General features: G+C 36.5%; 1 protein-coding gene and 1 pseudogene across 7 annotated transcripts in view; one reads left to right on the top strand and one right to left on the bottom strand.

The window, feature by feature from the left end:
• HDAC9 (histone deacetylase 9) overlaps window positions 1–20,551 on the bottom strand; it is a 986,419-nt gene that overhangs the window by 860,182 nt on the left and 105,686 nt on the right. The gene's annotated exons all lie outside the window — the stretch shown is intronic.
• LOC122674997 lies at window positions 12,863–12,980 on the top strand (annotated as a pseudogene).

Genomic DNA, 20,551 nt, shown 5'->3' with positions numbered 1-20,551 from the left:
CAATTTTCTGTGCAAGTGTTAAATCCAAAATTAAGGTTTTTTAAAAAGAAGTAAATAAAATAATTGCTGAGAGATTGTCACAAACAATATTAATAACATGTACATGTTTAACTTAAAACTTTTCTAACAAAAATTTCATATTAAACTATAGAACTTAACTGGGAAATAAATAACACAGATATTAATTCTGAGTGAGGAGATTACAAAATTTAAAAAATTAAAAGTCATTTTGTAGACATAATAAAGCAGCAATTATAATTAAAATAAAACTGCCACTAGAACTAGAAAAATATAAACACATGAAAATATACTATTCTCAGTGCTATTAATCCCACAGTCCTGCATTTACCTTCTTTTACAGTTTTGAGCACATTATAGTACAAACGCCTTTTACATGGAAGAAAATCTGATTATCAGGGGTAGGGAAATTGGGCTATTTTAAATTCAATGTCCATACTTTCTTTGAAACACAGGAGAAGCTCAAAGATATTTTAAAAGAAGAGCTGATTCTATTATATTTTAAAACATATTATAAAGCAATAATAATTTAGTGGTTTTGACATCTAATTTTAAATAGTCCAACGAACATGAATAGAAAGTCCAGGAAAGTATCTATATGTAAGAATATAATAATATGACAAAAAAGGAAATTAAAAACAATGGGGGTAGGAGAAGAAAGCTATTTAATAAATGATATTGAGATAATTGATTTGAGGAGAAAATGAGTCAAAATTCATACTATACAGTATAATTATAAAACTAATCTGTTCTCATTCTCTCTATATATATATATGTACTTGTATATACATTTATATCTATATATTATATATAATGTAGTTCATAAAATATTAGCATGAAACAGAATTGAGTATTTTTGAAAGTATGACAGCTTTCTAAACTTTGAGTCAATAAAAGAAAAAATATGTTAAGTTTGTGTAGCTGTTTAATCTTTAATACTAACCAAGCAGTAGTCATGGTAAATGGAAAACAACATATTGCAGAAATGTGTTTAACAAGTACAAGAGATAAAAGGTTGCTGTTTATGTTACAAAGGCCAGGGTGGGGGCAAGGTGAACAATGTGACAGAGAAACATAAAATCCAGAAGAAAAACACATCAATAACACAAACACGTACAAGGGGAAATCAAATTAATAAGCACACTTAACAAAAAAAGAACATTCAAGCATTTTATTTATCAAAGCAATGCAAATTAAAACAACAGTGAAGTGCTACTTTTCATTTAACTAATAAATACAAAAACTCTAAGAAACAATCTCCAATATTGTCAGGTTCTTAGACAAGTAAAACAGATAAAACCATACATCACTGTTGGCAATTTACACTAGAAAGCAATTTGACAAAGCACTTCAAAAGCTGTATTTTAATAATCACATTCTTTGATCCATAAAATATTCAAAATCTTTAACCTGACAATAACAGGCCAGAAAGTTTAAAATGAGTAAATAACTCCTAAAAGGAAGGAAGGAAGAGAGGGAGGGAAGGAAGAAGGAAGGAAAGAAAGACATTTTCAAAAAGATTTTTGTGGTGATGTAATTTATAGTAGCAAATGTTATGTCTAAATCTTTAACATCAGGGAATGATTAAGTAAACTAGATGATCAAACAACTGCTCTTGAAAAATCACTCATTAAAGAGTATAATACATGTAAAGGGCAATATAAACTGAAACTGAATAAGATCTGAAACTAAAAGAAAACAGACAAAATAAACAAGTTAATATGTTAAGGCACAGTTTCTTTCTAATTGTAATATTTTTTATTCTATAATTAAAAACTGAGAGAAAAGTTATTAAATAAATTATTAGTAGGTTTTCAAAATTAGGGATATACAGAAGGACCACATATGAGGCCAAAGCTAAAAACAAAATTAATTCCTTTGAAAGAAATTACAATTTATGGGATGTAGTACTTATCCAGGTATTTAAATTGAGAAAAGGCTGATAATAAGAAGAAAATTAGTATTAAATAAACAAAAAACAAAATTATAAATACTTGCCTATGGAAACTATTTTCTCCATGGAGATCAAAAATTAAAGCTAATTTTAAGCTAAAAAACAGCAAGTTAATTGGTTTATTCAAAAAAACTGGAAAATAGAAAAAAGAATATTATTTAGAAACCTTTCCTTGTGACTAGCTCCCCCCCCAACACTTTTCCCCACCAATCGTCCCTCTTCATTCCTGTGCCTCGAAGTAGCCCTTCCCTGTCTAAGAAAAACAAGATTACAATCAGCTTTTGTGTACATTCACCACATGGACACAAACTTTAACATTTTAAAAAGGAACACTGATGCAGAGATTTGGAAAAAAGGCAGGCTACCCCTTATATCTGTATAACAATATCTGCAAAATAATCCTTCTTCTACTTAAAATTTCATTAATGTAACCAAAATGAGAAAATTTGTTATGCCACAATCACGGCTGTTCATACAACTCTACCCGATCAGCCACTGTGTTGAGACACATCTGGTGTGCCAGAAACAAATGAGGAAGTGGTGTGTGGGAAGAAAGAAAATTAAAAGTTGTCAAACATATATCTTTAGGCATTGAACATAATCTGTGATTCTAATTATTTTCCTAGTATTTATGTTAATTAACATAAAACTAAAGTAAAACTTTTAGGCTCACTCAGAACTTCTTCAATATTTCTGAAATTTGCATGCCTACATAATACTCCCTACACAGACACATATATATTAGATTATGAAATGTTCTATTTGTGGTATTATGGCCCTAAGTATTATATTATCCTACATTCCTCTAAAACACCCAACTATTTTATGCTTGTTGAGATCTGTCAATAGGCAGAGAACTGCTGTCTCAATAGTTCCCTTCTAATGTGAGCTACTGTGAATATGGGACAATTTCAGTGTCAAAATCAACAACACTGATGAAGCTAATACATATATACAGTTCAATAGTGAGAAATACATTGTCTGAAATCATCAAATAATTTCACACAACCAAAAAGTCAAGGTTAATTATTAGTGTTAAATTATATAAAATTAAGGCTCATAATCTTTGATGCATAATTCATTTTAAAAAATAAAGCCAAGATATCAATGTGTACATATGGAATCTAGAAAAATGGTACTGATGAATCTATTTGCAGGGCAGGAATAGAGACACAGACACTGAACAACCTAGATGCCCATCAGCAGATGAATGGATAAGGAAGCTGTGGTACATATACACCATGGAATATTACTCAGCTGTTAAAAAGAATTCATTTGAATCAGTCCTAATGAGATGGATGAAACTGGAGCCCATTATACAGAGTGAAGTAAGCCAGAAAGATAAAGAACATTACAGCATACTAACACATATATATGGAATTTAGAAAGATGGTAACGATAACCCTATATGCAAAACAGAAAAAGAGACACAGAAATACAGAACAGACTTTTGAACTCTGTGGGAGAAGGTGAGGGTGGGATGTTTCAAAAGAACAGCATGTATACTATCTATGGTGAAACAGATCCCCAGCCCAGGTGGGATGCATGAGACAAGTGCTCGGGCCTGGTGCACTGGGAAGACCCAGAGGAATCGGGTGGAGAGGGAGGTGGGAGGGGGGATCGGGATGGGGAATACGTGTAACTCTATGGCTGATTCATATCAATGTATGACAAAACCCACTGAAATGTTGTGAAGTAATTAGCCTCCAACTAATAAATAAATAAATAAAATAAAAAATTAAAAAAAAAAAAAAAGAACGAACTTATGGGCACAGTAGGGGAAGGAGAGGGTGGGATGAATTGAGAGAGTAGCACTGGAATATACACACTGCCAAGTTTAAAATACATAGCTAGTGGGAAGCTCCAGTATAACACGGTGAGTTCAGCTCAGTGCTCTGTAATGATCTACAGGGGTCGGGCGTCAGGAGGGTGGGATAGGGGGTGCTTAGAAGTGAGGCTCAAGAAGAAGGGGACATGTGTGTACCTAGAGCAGATTCACTTCACTGTGCAGCAGAATCTCACACAACATTGTAAAGCAATGACCCTCCAATTAAAAACAATTTAAATAAAAAAGCCCAGGAACACCTCAGAAAAAGTCCGGTTTTCCCAAATAATAGCATACTGAGAAAAACACTTAAAAATACAGATGAACCTTGATCCATTAACCCACTTAGGAATGGAAAGACTGTGTAACAGCCAACATTTATAGAGCACATATGATATTTTAGACACTTTTAAAATGCTTTATGTATATTAATCCATTTAATTCTTTATAAGAACTTTCGAGGCAGATACCATTTAAGTCAGTATGCCCACTGTGCAGATGAGCAAACTGAATGTTAAAGATCACAAAAGTTGGTGTTGGAACTGAGCTTCCACCCAGGTATCTGGAGCCCACGGTCTCCAGCAGACTCCACGCCTAGGCACCTTCTGCTGTGTACATGCCGTTTCCCACGTGTCATCTGCTAGTTTACACTGTAACAGATCCTTACATGCACCTTAAGCAAAAACAACGTGACGATTCAAGAGACATCAGCTATATCATGTCTTCAGAAACAATTCATCTTAAAGATGATTCTGATTCCAAGAACGATATTGGAACATCCTAAATTTTAATATGATAAAACATCAAAACTTAGATTTACATTTCTGTAATTCAGTATTTCTTTCTCTAAATGGGCTTGAACCTACTAAATAGAAATAAATGACTAGTAAACATAATAGTTGAGGGAAAAGGCATGAGTACCAGAACATTCAGATTTTAAATTATATTTAATTCACCTCTGAGTTAAAAACAAGTATCTGCACAATGGTGCAACATGCTTCACAAGGCAAGAAATCCTAAGGGAAAAAAAATATCCCCTTTTAGGAAGGAAACTATTATATGTTCTCTGGGTTGTCATAGGTTACCATCTTAAAGACCTAATGTAGAAGGTAAAGAAACAATATATTCATTAAAAACTATCTTGAGGGAAAAAAAAAAAAGTGAAACCGTAGAAACCTATCTACATAAAATGAAAAATCAATTAAAAATTCCAAGAGAGTTCTATGACCTGAAATTTTACTTAATTCAGGCCCAGAGGAACACAAAAACAAAACAAATAAAATCATTTGAATCTTCTTGTAGATAACTGGAATATATATATTAAAATATAATGGTGGGTGCTGGCAGGGGTCTAGAGTTTCAACAAAGATAGCAAATAGAAGAGATTCTTCTTAAACATGTCAGAAGAAGAGAAAGGGCCTGGTTATGAGATGATAGAGAAATTATTCATTTCCTGTTATTGTGAAGTATTCTGAGTACATGGACAAGGTCTCATTACCAGCTGCTTAATTCTCATTTATTTTCCTCAATTGTAAATAATCAGTTGCCTAGGATGACTTCACTACCCTGGCTTTCTCAACTCTATGCAGGAGAATAATGGGAACATAACTCATCTTTCGGGGGAAAAATGTAAATGACACTGGTATCAGGACACTGGTGGTAAAACAAGAGGATTAAAAAAAAAAAAAAAGACAAAAGACACCAGAAGGCAAGCTACTTGAAAGGAACTGCTTCTGATGGGTGGGGCGGAGCTGCTCTGATTGGCCACAGTCCTGGACAGGATCCTGGCAGGAGCGTCCTGGCTCTTGGGATCTCTCAGAGGCACTCCTCCCTGAGGGTGGCCGTTCATGGGAGTTGGATGGGGACATGCAGTTAGTTCCACACTTTCCATCTATGACTCAGTTGCTAAGTTCAATAGGGGTTTGGGAGAGGCACAGGAAGCCAGGTTCAGCCTTGGGTCTATGATATGTTCTAAAACTCCACATTGTTCATAATTCAGTTCCGCTCAGGCACTCAGTCGTGTCCGACTCTTTGCGACCCCATGAACTGCAGCATGCCAGGCCTCCCTGTCCATCACCAACTCCCGGAGTCCACCCAAACCCACGTCCATTGTGTCGGTGATGCCATCCAACCATCTCATCCTCTGTGGTCCCCTTCTCCTCCTGCCCTCAATCTTTCCCAGCATCAGGGTCTTTTCCAATGAGTCAGTTCTTCACATAAGGTGGCCAAAGTATTGGAGTTTCAGCTTCAATATCAGCCCCCCCAATGAACACCCAGGACTGATCTCCTTTAGGATGGACTGGTTGGATCTCCTTGCAGTCCAACTCTCAAGAGTCTTCTCCAACACCACAGTTCAAAAGCATCAATTCTTCAGCACTCAGCTTTCTTTATAGTCCAACTCTCACATCCATACATGAGTATTGGAAAAACCATAGCCTTGACTAGATGGACCATTGTTGGCAAAGTAATGTCTCTGCTTTTTAATGTGCTATCTAGGTTGGCCATAACTTTCCTTCCAAGGAGCAAGTATCTTTTAATTTCATGGCTGCAATCACCATCCACAGTGATTTTGTTTGTAATTATTAGGCAGTTACTCTGAACCTGTCCTCTTTCCTATATTTGCTTATACTCTGGAATACCAAACAAATACAAAACAAAAATTTTGGCTGGTTTTCCAAACTAATATGAAGCATGGCAAATTAAATTTTAAAAGCATTAAGGAAAACTACCTAAAGATACAAATCTGAGACAGGGAATGGGGACATATCTTTAAGCAGTCCCTGGGGCTTCAACAGCCTGGCTCTGCTACAAGGGGGTCAGGAGTTCCAGCCTGAAGTGCCACAGCTTCCTGTGACAGGAACTGGGCATGGTCCCCTCCGTTTAAAATGACAGGACTGGACCAAACCATCTCTAGGGTCCTAAGGCACCAACATTCTATGATGTTGTAGCTAAAATTGACTACCTTTAGCAGCACCTTTAAAGGAAAAAAATGAAAGCCCGTATCAATCCCACATCACCAGACAAGTCAGCCAAGAGCCAAAGCAATCCCCCTTTAAGAAAGAAGAAAATGCTGAAGATCTGCAGTGGCTTTAGAAACTGCTGAGGAGGGAAAAAATTATAACAAGGAATTAAAATAGGACACTAACCTCTGAAAAGATCAGATACAAGAACAAGAAGTACTGAGCTAAAGGAAAAGTAGTCACTCTGTATTATTTTTAAAATGAATGTGCCCTCAGACATATTCTTAAAAATAGTGAATCCTCGACTGCCCAATGGTGTTGGTCCATTACCAAAACTCAATAAAATCCCAAATTAGCTTGCAGATGAATTACAGCTTTTACAGTTTATACTGAATCCAGTGTGATCCTATAGACATGATGGGCCAAACGCCTCAGAAAATGCCAAGAAACATTACAGCCAGGCCAAAAAGTGCTAAAACGTTCCGCTGACATAGAACCAACATGAAGCTTTCACTGGAAGATACAGCCTTTGAAGTGCAGTTTTCCAGCGATCCAGCCAAAACTCAGAGATTATTGAAAAAAGCTTTCAAATCCAAAATGGTTCCAAGCAGAGGTGTCTATGAGAGATTCTGCATGAGAATTTATCACTCACAACCAATGGATTCAGTTGCTGATCCCATTCTACCAGAGGGTTTTAATTCTTCCTGGAAATTCCTTACAAATTATAGGTAACCACAGTCTGAGCAGAACTAGAACTTCTGTGAATTTTTAAACAAGTCAATTGCTTCAATGAGATAAGTACATTATTTCCACCAGACAGATAATTGTTTTCTTGTTCAATTGCATTACATGTGTGTATCCAGGTATAAAATGTTACAAATGGAAAATTATTGAGAAGCAAAGTAGTCATTAGTGTGACTTATAAATGGAACAAAGATGTCATGAGTTTCACTAATGCTTTTTTATGTTACTGAATAAGTAGATTTTATTTTTTAATCTCCTATAAATCTGACTGCACACAGTAAAAGTAGATCCTTGTGCCTGATACACAATACAAACTGAACTAGGATGCCCCTTGACCAACATGAATGATTAAATTTGGATACAGATAGACACAAAATTAAAATTAATTCAAGGATTAATTACTCGCCTTCACACAAAATCCAGAAAGTTGGGATCTGTGGGAAGTAAAAATAATTTTAAAGTATTACAATTGCAAATAAATAATATTTCTAGATTTTACTTTGTGAATAGAGGAACTGTATCAGAAAAGTACATATCAGACTGCTATTACAACACTGTTTATTTTCCGAGAGAATTCTTAACTGTTAATTGTCCTTAATTAAGGAGCCTTAAAGCAAGTAAAAGAGACATTAAAAGACACAAAAAACAACATCAGGACGTTATTAAAGACAGATTATTTCCAAATGGAAGTTGTATGTTGTAGATGGTAACTGAGCAAGAATGACCACAGACAGTGTGTTTGTATAACAGAAAGAAGGCAGACAATTAGAATGATAAAACAATATCTAACACACAATAAACATTCTGGGGACTCAAGAAGTTCCATTTAATAAAGAAAATGTTGTTTTTTAATGAATTCAGATTAAAGTTTATGCCATTTATTCCCTAACTATTCAATAGTTTTTGTGTCAAGTATATTAACATCCATGTTGTACATTTTTAAAGTAGAGATGTCATATTTTCTCCAAACTGCTTTTATAAATTCACAATACTTCAAATTATACAACCAGAAAAAATTGTTAAAGGGCATGGACTACAATTTAACTATAACACATTGATCAAATACCCAAAACTGATATTGAATATACCTTAAAGAGATGTGCCATTCAGAACAGAAAGTATTCTTCCAAAGTAAATTAAAAACAGGTATTGTGAGATTGTCTGATGTTAATATAGATCAAGAAACATATGAGGAGGTGCGATATAACTTTGAATAAAATACAGTAAACACACAGGATCATTTTCATCAGTGATTCCTATTTTTTTTTAATTTCATAAGCTGATTCTTTAAGAAAATATTAAAAGTAAAAAGTCTTTGCAATAGGAATAAAAATTCCATGAAAACTAAAATTTCTTTACAGCATTTGGAATTTAAGAAAAATGCTGCTTATATTTTTTTCCTGAGTTTTTGTTTAACAGCTTGATTCATTTTGACTATAAAAGTAGTTAGGCTTACTGTAAAAAAAATGTTTTTTAGTCATATCTTTAATATTTAGGAAGAAATTTTTTTTGATCCAAAGCTACTTTTTAGACATTATATAAAAACTTTGATTTACTTCATATATATTACAATATTTTGACTCATACTAAATTAATAAAAACTTTTAAAAAAAGAGATGATGAAGATTAGCTATAAATTTTATTTTCTGAATTTACTCAATGCTACCTCTGCAGTTTAGAACAAACTTTCTGACATACAGATATTCTCCTCGGTATTATTCATCTGTAAGGAATCTTGAAAATTATTAAGCCAATCTTTACATTTTTAGGAAAAATAATTAAAGTTCCAGGAATTAAGAGGTGAAGCATGACTCTATATATCTGCTTAACTGCCAAGTCAAGACTAGAGCAAAGATTCTTAATTCCTGTTTCGGCATTTTCAAAGTGGAAAAAAAAAAAAACCACCACCACAAAAGCAATGTCCAGAGATCTTGAGTATCTAAAAAACAACATTTGAAGCTGGGGAAACAGGAGCGGGTAAACATCTGCCCTTGTGGGACTCCCATTCTAGTGCAGGAGACAGACAAACCAACGTCAAGAGCGAGGGCTCCGTCAGCAGCTAGTTTTCTGTGTACTGACTCAGCTTTCTCCGCCAGCCCCATAATTCCTTCCTGAACAGACTCAAACCCTTGCCCTCCGCTCCTCTATCTCACTGCCCCGTGGACTCTGCTCTCTCAAGAGACTCCTGTTCTCCCACTTGCAGACGATTCCAAGATGCCACACCCAGACTAACCAACATAGCTGCCTATCTTACTGCAGCCATTCAAAACAACTTAACTCAAATCTCCAATTTCACTGCAGAGTCAACTAAACCAAAACCAAACAAATCCTCCCTCAAAACCGACTTCCCATTTTCAATTTCCCCATTTCTATTACTGCAGTTATTATTCTCCAGAATTCTTAGTCCCAAATTTTAAGTCATCTTTAACTCATCTGTGGCTCCTATATTTAGCCAGTCTCCATATCCTGTGTGTATTAGTCAGGGTTCTCCAGAAAAGCAAAGATTTATGATAAGATATTGGTTCACACCATTTGGGGGCTAGCAAGTCCAAAATCTGCAGAGAGTTGACTGATGTCCCAGTTTGTGTATCAAGGCTAGTTCAGTTCAGTTTAGTTCAGTCGCTCAGTCATGTCTGACTCTTTGCGACCCCATGGACTGCAGCACGCCAGGCCTCCCTGTCCATCACCAACTCCCAGAGTTTACTCAAACTCATGTCCATTGAGTTGGGGATGCCATCCAACCATCTCATCCTCTGTTGTTCCCTTCTCCTCCTGCTTTTAATCTTTTCCAGCATCAGGGTCTTTTCAAATGAGTCAGTTCTTCACATCAGGTGGCCAAAGTATTGGACTTTCAGCTTCAACATCAGTCCTTCCAATGAACACCCAGGACTGATTTCCTTTAGAATGGACTGGTTGTATCTCCTTGCTGTCCAAGGGACTCTCAAGAGTCTTCTCCAACACCACAGTTCAAAAGCATCAATTCTTCAGTGCTCAGCTTTCTTTATAGTCCAACTCCCACATCTATACACGACTACTGGAAAAACCACAGCTTTGACTAGACAGACCTTTGGATAGTAGGGTGATAACAAACCAGCAAGAACCAAGGTGCCAGTGTGAAGGCCATCAGGCAGAAAACTCTCTCATTCTGGGAAGGTGAGACTTTTGTTCTACTCAGGCCTTAACAAGCTGGATGAGGCCCACTCACATTACAAAGGTTCAATCTGCTTTACTCAGTCTACAGATTCAAATTTTAATCTTGTCCAAAAACATACTCAGAGAAACACCCAGAATAATGCTGGATCAAATATACTGACACCCAGTGGCCCAGTCAAATTGATGCAAAAAATTAACCATCACACTATGGTTTTACTCTTCAAAAGTCTCACATTCTTTTCCCATCCTCATTCTCACTACCATTATCTCAGTTCAGGTCCTATGATCTTCTACTGGTTTCCAGCACAAGGATGTAAACCAGCTCCTCCCATTCTTTAGTTCAGAGAGCACCGGGTGCACTAATGGATACAATTATTTCCTAAAATGTTGTTTTCATCATATCATTCTTGTTCTATTCCTTAACTCACAATGGCATCTTACACCAAATATAACCAATTCTTTTCCTTATAATATATTGTTCTATGTAATACAGCCCTACCTGGCTTACTGACCCATTTCTTTCATCACCCTCCTAAATCAGAACCTACATTATAAGTGGCCAACAGTTAAAGTATGTTTTTCACTCATCAGCACCCTTTCTCTACTCAACATACTCTCTTTCTCTGGAAAGTACGGTGCACTCTACTCCACCTAAACCAATCCTCTCTCTCTGTTAAGATTTGTCTCCAGCTTCAACTCCTTTTTGAAGCTTTCCTAATTCTTGTTGTTTAGCTGCTAAGTTGCATCCGACTCTTTTTGACCCCACAGACTGTAGCCCACTGGCTCCTCTGTCCACGGGATTTCCTAGGCAAGAGTACTGGAGTGGGTTGCCATTTCTTCCTCCAAGGGAATCTTCTTGACCCAGGGATCAAACCCACATCACCTGCACTGGTGGGCAGATTCTTTACCACTGAGTCACCTGGGAAGCCCTATATATATGTACATACATACATACATGCATATATATATATATACATATATATATACACACACACAATGAAATATTACCAACATATATATATATATATAAAATGAGAAATTTACAAAAATGGCAAATATACTACTATAAAGAATCAGAACCCAAGCAAAGAATGGCTGAAAAACAAGAGATTAAATTCAGTAGAAGAATAACTGAATATCAGGTACAGCCTCAGAAGAAAAATGTCTATAATACTGAGAATGCTAAGCCCACAACTTGAGTGGGGCCAAGGAAAACCAGGTATGGTTGAAGATGGAGCCAAGCCACTTCTAACCAAGGGAGCTGAAGTCCATAAAGTATAGGTAAAATTCTGTTTAGTTCCTTACCCATGATCCTAAAAAACAGATTTTCTGTAATTTACTTGGCAATAAATCCAAATGCATCTAGCAACAACAACTGGCCTAGAAAGACATATAGCTGTTTATTGTCTTTATCTCATTTAGCATTAATATCTATGAATTTCACTGCAGAAATATTGTTTTTATTACGAGGAACTATCCCAGATCCCATTGAAGATGACATGACATGTAACACTGAGTAGATGCTCCATACTACACCATTTTTAAATCTTATAAATTCTCAGTTCCAAAACACACCTGGCCCCTAGGATTTTAGATAAGATTCTATCGATCTTAGATTTTGAGATTCCACAGAAAGAACCAGTCAGATATACAAAAGGATCTCTCATCCAAAAAAGGTTTCAGAGTGCATGGAAGATCCATTTAGAATAGTTTTATTATATCTTTTCAGTGCCATACACATTCTGTCATCAATCACTTTTGCAACCAGTGGCAAAGTTTCTTAAATTAAATAGTATTAGTTAAAAGCAAAAAAATAACCTGCCAATCATGAACTTTTACCTTTTTCCTCCCCTTATAATGTGAAGAATACCAGAAAAAAGTTGTAAAACAGCATTCTCCTTGCCTTCTATAACCTTAATAGATAGTTTCCTGGAATTGTCTATTCAAATAGAAAATTAATTTCCAAGCACTGCTGGAAATACCGCACTGGCAGGCAAGAAAAACATCAAACACCAGTAGATTAAATAGAAAGTGGAAGAACTAAAAGACACAAAATAGAACTTGCTCAGTAAGGTGGTCATATGAGAAAAGACTTCTGTCTGTTAATATTAATATAGGAATATATCTCTTAAGTGAAGTGGCAATAATCAAGGAAGCTTTGGATCCAGAAAACAACTAGGTGATGATATCATTCAAGAAGTTTTTCTAGTGTTGTATGAAAGAAAAGCTCAACAACTGTCTTGGGGATGAAAGGTCCTCAGACCTGCACAACACATACATGGTTAATCACAGCCACCCAATTCATGGCATATAACCATGGGTTTTTTCTTTTTACTTTAGGGTGATGGAAAAGTTCTGAAGATGGATATTGGTGATAGCTGCTCTGTCTCTTACATTACTAGAGGCTTTAAAGACTGAGAACTTGAAAATCAAAAGAAGTACTCTTCTCTCTCCATCGACAAGATCAGGCTCTGGTGATCCATCCATCTCCCTCCACTGCCCTGAACTTAATGGGTATCCTGCTTTGTACTGACAGCCATCAAGGAAAAGCAGGCTCATGTTGCCATCTGGGCACTGCTCCCTGATGCGTAACTGCCTCAGGAAATGACTTGTGTGGCCAATATTCAACTAATAACCAAACTAAACCAAGTAATTCACTTTGCACAACCATTTTAAAAACAAAAGAAGGAAAGACAGAAAACAGAACACTACCTTCAGGAACTGCCACACAGAAAGGCAAACAAAAAAACAGAAACAGCTTGGGAAGGACAAAATTCCACATGGCATCCAGACAGGGGTCCCCCTTGGTTCTTCTGCCTTGATTCTCCGATCGTCAGAGAAAAATTTTTTAAAAACCTCCATCAGCTCTTAATGTAGAACTGACACTTTGTAAATAGCAACAGGGAGAAAGTTCAATAAAAATCAATGTGTTATGAAAGTAAGATAGAAAAAAAAAATTCTACATGAACTTGATCACTGTATGACTTCCTAATGACTGAAAGGTTGAGTTCAAGATGCCAGAACACTTCCAAATAAAGCATACCAGAGTTCCAAAGTGGCATACTGTGTTATAAAACATGGACCTGTATCTCTATTATCTTTGGCAAACAATTTCAAACTATCTCATACTTTGGTAAATTCAAAGGGTTATCCCACAAGCAAAGTGAGGGATCAATTTGTTGGAATATTTATTTTTCACAGAGGAGAAGGTAAGTGGCTGGCAAAATATCTGCCACAAAGCAAGAGCTCAATAAGTATTTATGAAACTGAACTGAAACAAGTGGTAGAAGCTAATAAAGATTACCTGCATCTGCTGATGAAATCTATCAGGTTATTGTTCCAACTTTCCACCTGATTGAACCTATGAAAAATAACTGGCCTTGTCAATAAAGAAAGGCTCTTTTTTTTCCCACTGGGCATCACAAGTACCAGCACCCCACAGCCAGCTGCTCAGAGGCTCAGTGAAGACTCATCTCCCCAGAATCAGCTTCTTCGACTTAACTCCTTTTAACAAAAACACAGAAATTTTAAATTATAAGGCAGGGAATGTAGAGGATGCATGGGTGATCAAAAAAATTCTAATGAGAGAGAGACCTGTTGATAGACAAGCTACCTCAAGAAGACCCACTCAAAAAAACTGGGAGTCAGTCTCTTTCAGTTTCCTCATCTGAAAAATGGGAAGACTCAATCAATTGCTTTCAAGCTTCTACAAGTGCTACTCATACTAAAAAAGACATTTCATATTAAATGCAGAATATTTATACATATAGAGAAATGTGCTTATTTATACACATATAGAAATTAACCCTTAAATCTTCCAAAGTGGATGCACTCTGGTATGGTGTCATGTGTTTTATCCTATCTCACTGTTTAACTGTGACCACTCAGTGGATCTCAAGGCTCACTAATAGTTCATTACATGATGTTTGGAAAACACTGGACTAGATGATTTCTTTCCAGCTTATTAAATGGAAAACCATGATTTTTACTTAGAAGCAATTAAAAAATATCTACCACTCCCAAATACTAGTTCCTCAATGAACTTTCCAAAGCCAATTCCCGAGTGAAATGATATAATCTCTACAAATCTTTGCCTTCCCTTCTTCTTCACAGTAAACACTCATGATCCTTTCCACTCAAAAAGCTTTAAAAGTGATTTTTTCAGGGTGCATGAATATCACCAAGCCTGACAGCAGAAGCAAGCAACAGGGATTCTGCAATAAAAAATTAAACACCTACCAAAGGCACTCCCTTTTACTCACAAAGAAGTGAGTAAAGAATCTTTGTAAGCCATCAGGCAACAGCTAAAGAAGCCAAAAGCCAAAATAATACTCATGGAGTGGAAGCAAACCACATTGATCTTGATTTTAATTACATAAAATATATTTCAAAGTAGTTGCATTCTCCCTTCCAAATTATAGAATTTGTTCCCTCACATAAGGATATTTTGACTTTCTATAATAGCATCTATTGTCACTTTTGTAGATTTTCTTAAATGGCTGCCTTCTGCCACAGCACCCCCACCTCATCCCACCACCTTTCCACCATCTTTAGTAATGTCCCAAACTAGTGGGTGTGCAGGAATATCTGGTGAAAAACGAGCTTGCTTTGAGTAAAATAATCTTCTCAATCACAATTGGAGTTTTCTCAGTATATAGGTGGGAAAAAGCCTTGTTTACATCTCATCATAGCTTAAAATCCACCTAAAATATTATCTGATCAAAGGCATTACAATCTTGACATGGAAAACTAACAGTATCATTTGTGCTTGTCAATTATTTCAAAACGCTTTATTATAAATCTTCTCTTGGTTCCTAAGTCTACAGGGCAAAGAAGAAATATGTTTTTTATAATAACTTATAAATTATATGTATATTTTTATAATTTATAGTAAATTATAAAAATAAATATTTTAATTTATATTATAGTTTTTAGTTTAGAAAATAAAATGTAAAGGATCCAAGTTTTAAGTTTAAAAAGCACTTCAATTGATAAATATCAGAGAAATATTAATGTCAAAAAATTAGGTCCATTGTAATCCTATAATCAAAGCATTCTGTGTATTTTCCAAACTTGGCAAGACATATTTTTATTTTTAATTTTTGAACTACAAATACTGGAGGGAAAACAAACACCATTAATTTCCTCTTCAGTCACTAGTTGTCTGTGCCATGTGTTTTTATCACTTCCTGCCACAAGGAAATATATTTGGAACAAAGAAAGATAGTCAAAGGAGAGTTCTCTAGGTTAGTCTAAAATCATTCTTTTAGGAATTGAGAGTGTAAACATATTTCAATAATAGCACTGGATGATAAAATTACTCAGAAAACCTCACATTTCTTTATTACATGACTTCATCAAATGCTCAAAAAGGTTTGTAAAGATTATTTGGTAAAGAAACTAAGCAGGTTAAGTTAGGTAACACTTTTTCGTCCACACAGCTAATAAAAAGCAGAGGCAGAACTTAAATTCCTTCCATTTCATACCCAATCTCACAGTAGACACACAGTTTCTCCTATAAGCCTTTTGATCAAGTTGTAAGTTTTTACTTTACCCTATTTGTCCAAACCATCATGGTTTTTTGTGTATGTGTGGTGGGGAAAGTGATCAAAAGAGGTTGCAAATGATGATAAGAACACGAGGACTAATTTATCATTTTATAGCTAAGTTGTATTCAACAGTGATTTATTCAGTCCTAGGTATCAAGTAGTACATTAAATATTGGAATCCTAAACAAAAATATAAATTATAGAACATAATCCTAAGAGTTAGTAAGAAATTTAGTAAAAACCTATCTTACTCTGCTCAAGCAGCTATAAAAAAATACCATGGCCTGTGTGTTTTAAAGCAACTGATAAAGGATTAATCTCCAAAATGCACAAGCAGCTCAAATAGCTCAATATCAGAAAAACAAACAACTCAATCAAAAAGTGTGCAGAAGACCTAAATGGATATTTCTCCAAAGAAGACATATAGATGGCCAGTAAACATATGAAAAAATGCTCAACATCTCTCATCACTAGAGAAATGCAAATCAAAAATACAATACTGTATCACCTCATATCAGTCAGGATGGCCATCATCAAAAAAATCTACAAACAATTAATGCTGGAGAGGACGTGGAGAAAAGGAGAAAGGAGAAAGCCCTCCTGCCCTGTTGGTGGGAATGTAAGTTGATACAGCCACTATGGAGAACAATGTGGAGATTTCTTAAAAAACAGGAAGAAAACTACCATATGACCCAGCAATCCCACTCCTGGAAAATAGCCTGAGAAAACTATAATTCGAAAAGACACATGCATCCCAATATTCACTGCAGCACCACTGACAATAGCTAGGACATGGAAGCACCTAAATGCCCAACAACAGATGAATGGCTAAAGAAGATGTGATATATACATACAACAGAATATGACTCAGCCATAACAGGAATGAATTTAAGTCTGCTGTAGTGAGGCAAATGAACCTAGAGCCTGTTATATAGAGTGAAGCCAGTCAGAAAGATAAAAAAAATACATTGTATATTAACACACATATATGGAATCCAGAAAAATATTACTGATGAACCTATTTATAGGGAAGAATTGGAGATGCAGACATAGAGAATGGAACTGTGGAAACAGCAGGGGAAGCAGAGGGTAAGACGAATTGAGAAACTACCACTGACATCTCTACATTATCACTTGTGAAATGGTCACTAGCGGGAAGCTGCTGTTTAACAAGGGGAGCCCAGCCTGGTGCTCTACGACAACCTAGAGAGATGGGATGAGAGGAAGGCGGGAGACTCAAGAGGGAGGGGAGATATACATATATATATAATTATGAAAGATCTGTATTGTTGTACAACAAAAACCAATACAGCACTTGAAGCAATTCAGTTCAGGTCAATCGCTCAGTAGTGTCCTATTCTTTGAGACCCAATGAACCGTAGCACGTCAGGCCTCCCTGTCCATCACCAACTCCCAGAGTTTAGCCAACTCATGTCCGTTGAGTCAGGGATGCCATCCAACCATCTCATCCTCTGTCGTCCCCTTCTCCTCTTGCCCTCAATCTTTCCCAGCATCAGGGTCTTTTCAAATGAGTCAGCTCTTTGCATCAGTATCTTCCCATCAGTATGGCCAAAGTATTAGAGGTTCAGCTTCAACATCAGTCCTTCCAATGAACACCCAGGACTGATATCCTTTAGGATGGACTGGTTGGATCTCCTTGCAGTCCAAGGGACTCTCAAGAGTCTTCTCCAACACCACAGTTCAAAAGCATCAATTCTTCGGTGCTCAGCTTTCTTTATAGTCCAACTCTCACATCCATACATGACTACTGGAAAAACCATAGCCTTGACTAGACGGAACTTTGTTGGCAAAGTAATGTCTCTGCTTTTTAATATGCTAGCTAGGTTGGTCATAACTTTCCTTCCAAGGAGCAAGCATTTTTTAATTTCATGTCTGCAGTCACCATCTGCAGTGATCTTGGAGCCCAGAAAAATGAAGTCAGCCACTGTTTCCACTGTTTCCCCATCTATTTGCCATAAAGTGATGGGACCGGATGCCATTATCTTAGTTTCCTGAATGTTGAGCTTTAAGCCAACTTTTTCACTCTCCTCTTTCACTTTTATCAAGAGGCTCTTTAGTTCTTCTTCACTTTCTGCCATAGGGTGGTGTCATCTGCATATCTGAGGTTATTGATATTTCTCCCAGAAATCTTGATTCTACCTTGTGCTTCTTCCAGCCCAGCATTTCTCATGATGTACTCTGCATAAAAGTTAAATAAGCAGGGTGACAATATACAGCCTTGACGTACTCTTTTTCCTATTTGGAACCAGTCTGTTGTTCCATGTCCAGTTTTAACTACTGCTTCCTGACCTGCATACAGGTTTCTCAAGAGGCCAGTCAGGTGGTCTGATATTCCCATCTCTCGAAGAATTTTCCACAGTTTGTTGTGATCCACACAGTCAAAGGCTTTGGCATAGTCAATAAAGCAGAAATAGATGTTTGTCTGGAACTCTCTTGCTTTTTCGATGATTCAGTAGATGTTGGCAATTTGATCTCTGGTTCCTCTGCCTCCTCTAAAACCAGCTTGAACATCTGGAAGTTCACAGTTCACGTATTGCTGAAGCCTGGTTTGGAGAATTTTGAGCATTACTTTACTAGCGTGTGAGATGAGTGTAATTGTGCAGGAGTTTGAGCATTCTTTGGCATTGCCTTTCTTTGGGACTGGAATGAAAACTGATCTTTTCCAGTTTTCCAAACTTGTTGACATATTGAGTGCAGTACTTTCACAGCATTATCTTTTAGGATTTGAAATAGCTTGGCTGGAATTCCATCACCTCTACAAACTTTGTTCATAGTGATGGTTTCTAAGGCCCAATTGACATCTCATTACAGGATGTTTGGCTCTAAGTGAGTGATCACATTATCGTGATTATCTGGGTTGTGAAGATCTTTTTTGTACAGTTCTTCTGTGTATTCTTGCCACTTGTTCTTAATATCTTCTGCTTCTGTCAGGTCCATACCATTTCTGTCCTTTAATGAGCCCATCTTTGCATGAAATGTTCCCTTGGTATCTCTAATTTTCTTGAGGAGATCTCTAGTCTTTCCCATTCTATTGTTTTCTTCTATTTATTTGCATTGATCACTGAAGAAGGCTTTCATCTCTCCTTGCTATTCTTTGGGACTCTGCATTCAAATGGGAATATCTTTCCTTTTCTCCTTTGCTTTTTGCTTCTCTTCTTTTCACAGCTATTTGTAAGGCCTCCTCAGGCAGCCTTTTTTTTTTTGCTTTTCTTTTTCTTGGGGATGGTCTTAATCCCTGTCTCCTGTACAATGTCAAGAACCTCCATCTATAGTTCATCAGATACTCTGTCTATCAGATCTAGTCCTTTAAATCTTTCTCTCTTCCACTGTGTAATCATAAGGGATTTGACTTAGATCATACGTGAATGGTCTAGTGGGTTTCCCCACTTTCTTCAATTTATGTCTGAATTTGTCAATAAGGTGTTCATGATCTGAGCCACAGTCAGCTCTGTCTTGTTTTTGTGGACTGTATAGAGCTTCTCCATCTTTGGCTGCAAAGAATATAATCAATCTGACTTCAGTATTGACCATCTGGTGATGTGCATGTGTAGAGTCTTCTCCTGTGTTGTTGGAAGAGGGTGTTTGCTATGACCAGTGCATTCTCTTGGCAAAACTCTATTAGCCTTTGCCCCGCTTCACTCTATACTCCAAGGCCAAATTTGCCTGTTACTCCAGGTGTTTCTTGACTTCCTACTTTTTGCATTCCAGTCCCCTATAATGAAAAGGACATCTTTTTTGGGTGTTAGTTCTTAAAGGTCTTGTAGGTCTTCACAGAACCGTTCAGCTTCTTCAGCGTTACTGGTCGGGGCATAAACTTGTATTACTGTGATATTGAATGGTTTGCCTTGGAAAGCAATTATCTTTCAATTTTAAAAAAAATACAAATTCATTTATCACAATCTAAGATCAAGCTGTTGGTAGATTTGGTGTCTCGTGAGGGCTCTTTTCCTGGTTTTTCAGATGTGCCTTCTGGCTGTGTGTTCACATAGGCCTTTCTCGGGTACATGTTCATGGAGAGAGAAATCTTTCTCTTCTTCCTCTTATAAGGGACTAATCTCATCACGAGGGTCTATCTTTATGACCTAATCTAAACCTAATTATCTCCAAATTGAAGTGAAAGTGTTAGTCATTCAGTCGTATCTAACTGTAGTCTGGCAGGTTCCTCTGTCCATGGGATTCTCCAGGCAAGAATACTGAAGTGGGTTGCCATTTCCTTCTCCAGGGGATCTTCCCATCACACTGGGAGCCAGGGCTTCACATATGGATTTTTAATATAAGAACTTTAATATGTGAATAAGTTTCAACATATGAATTTTAGCCCGTAACA

This window comes from Cervus elaphus, chromosome 18 (genome assembly GCF_910594005.1).
Source record: "Cervus elaphus chromosome 18, mCerEla1.1, whole genome shotgun sequence".
NCBI lineage: Eukaryota > Metazoa > Chordata > Mammalia > Artiodactyla > Cervidae > Cervus > Cervus elaphus.
This window is presented reverse-complemented; position numbering and strand designations above follow the sequence as displayed.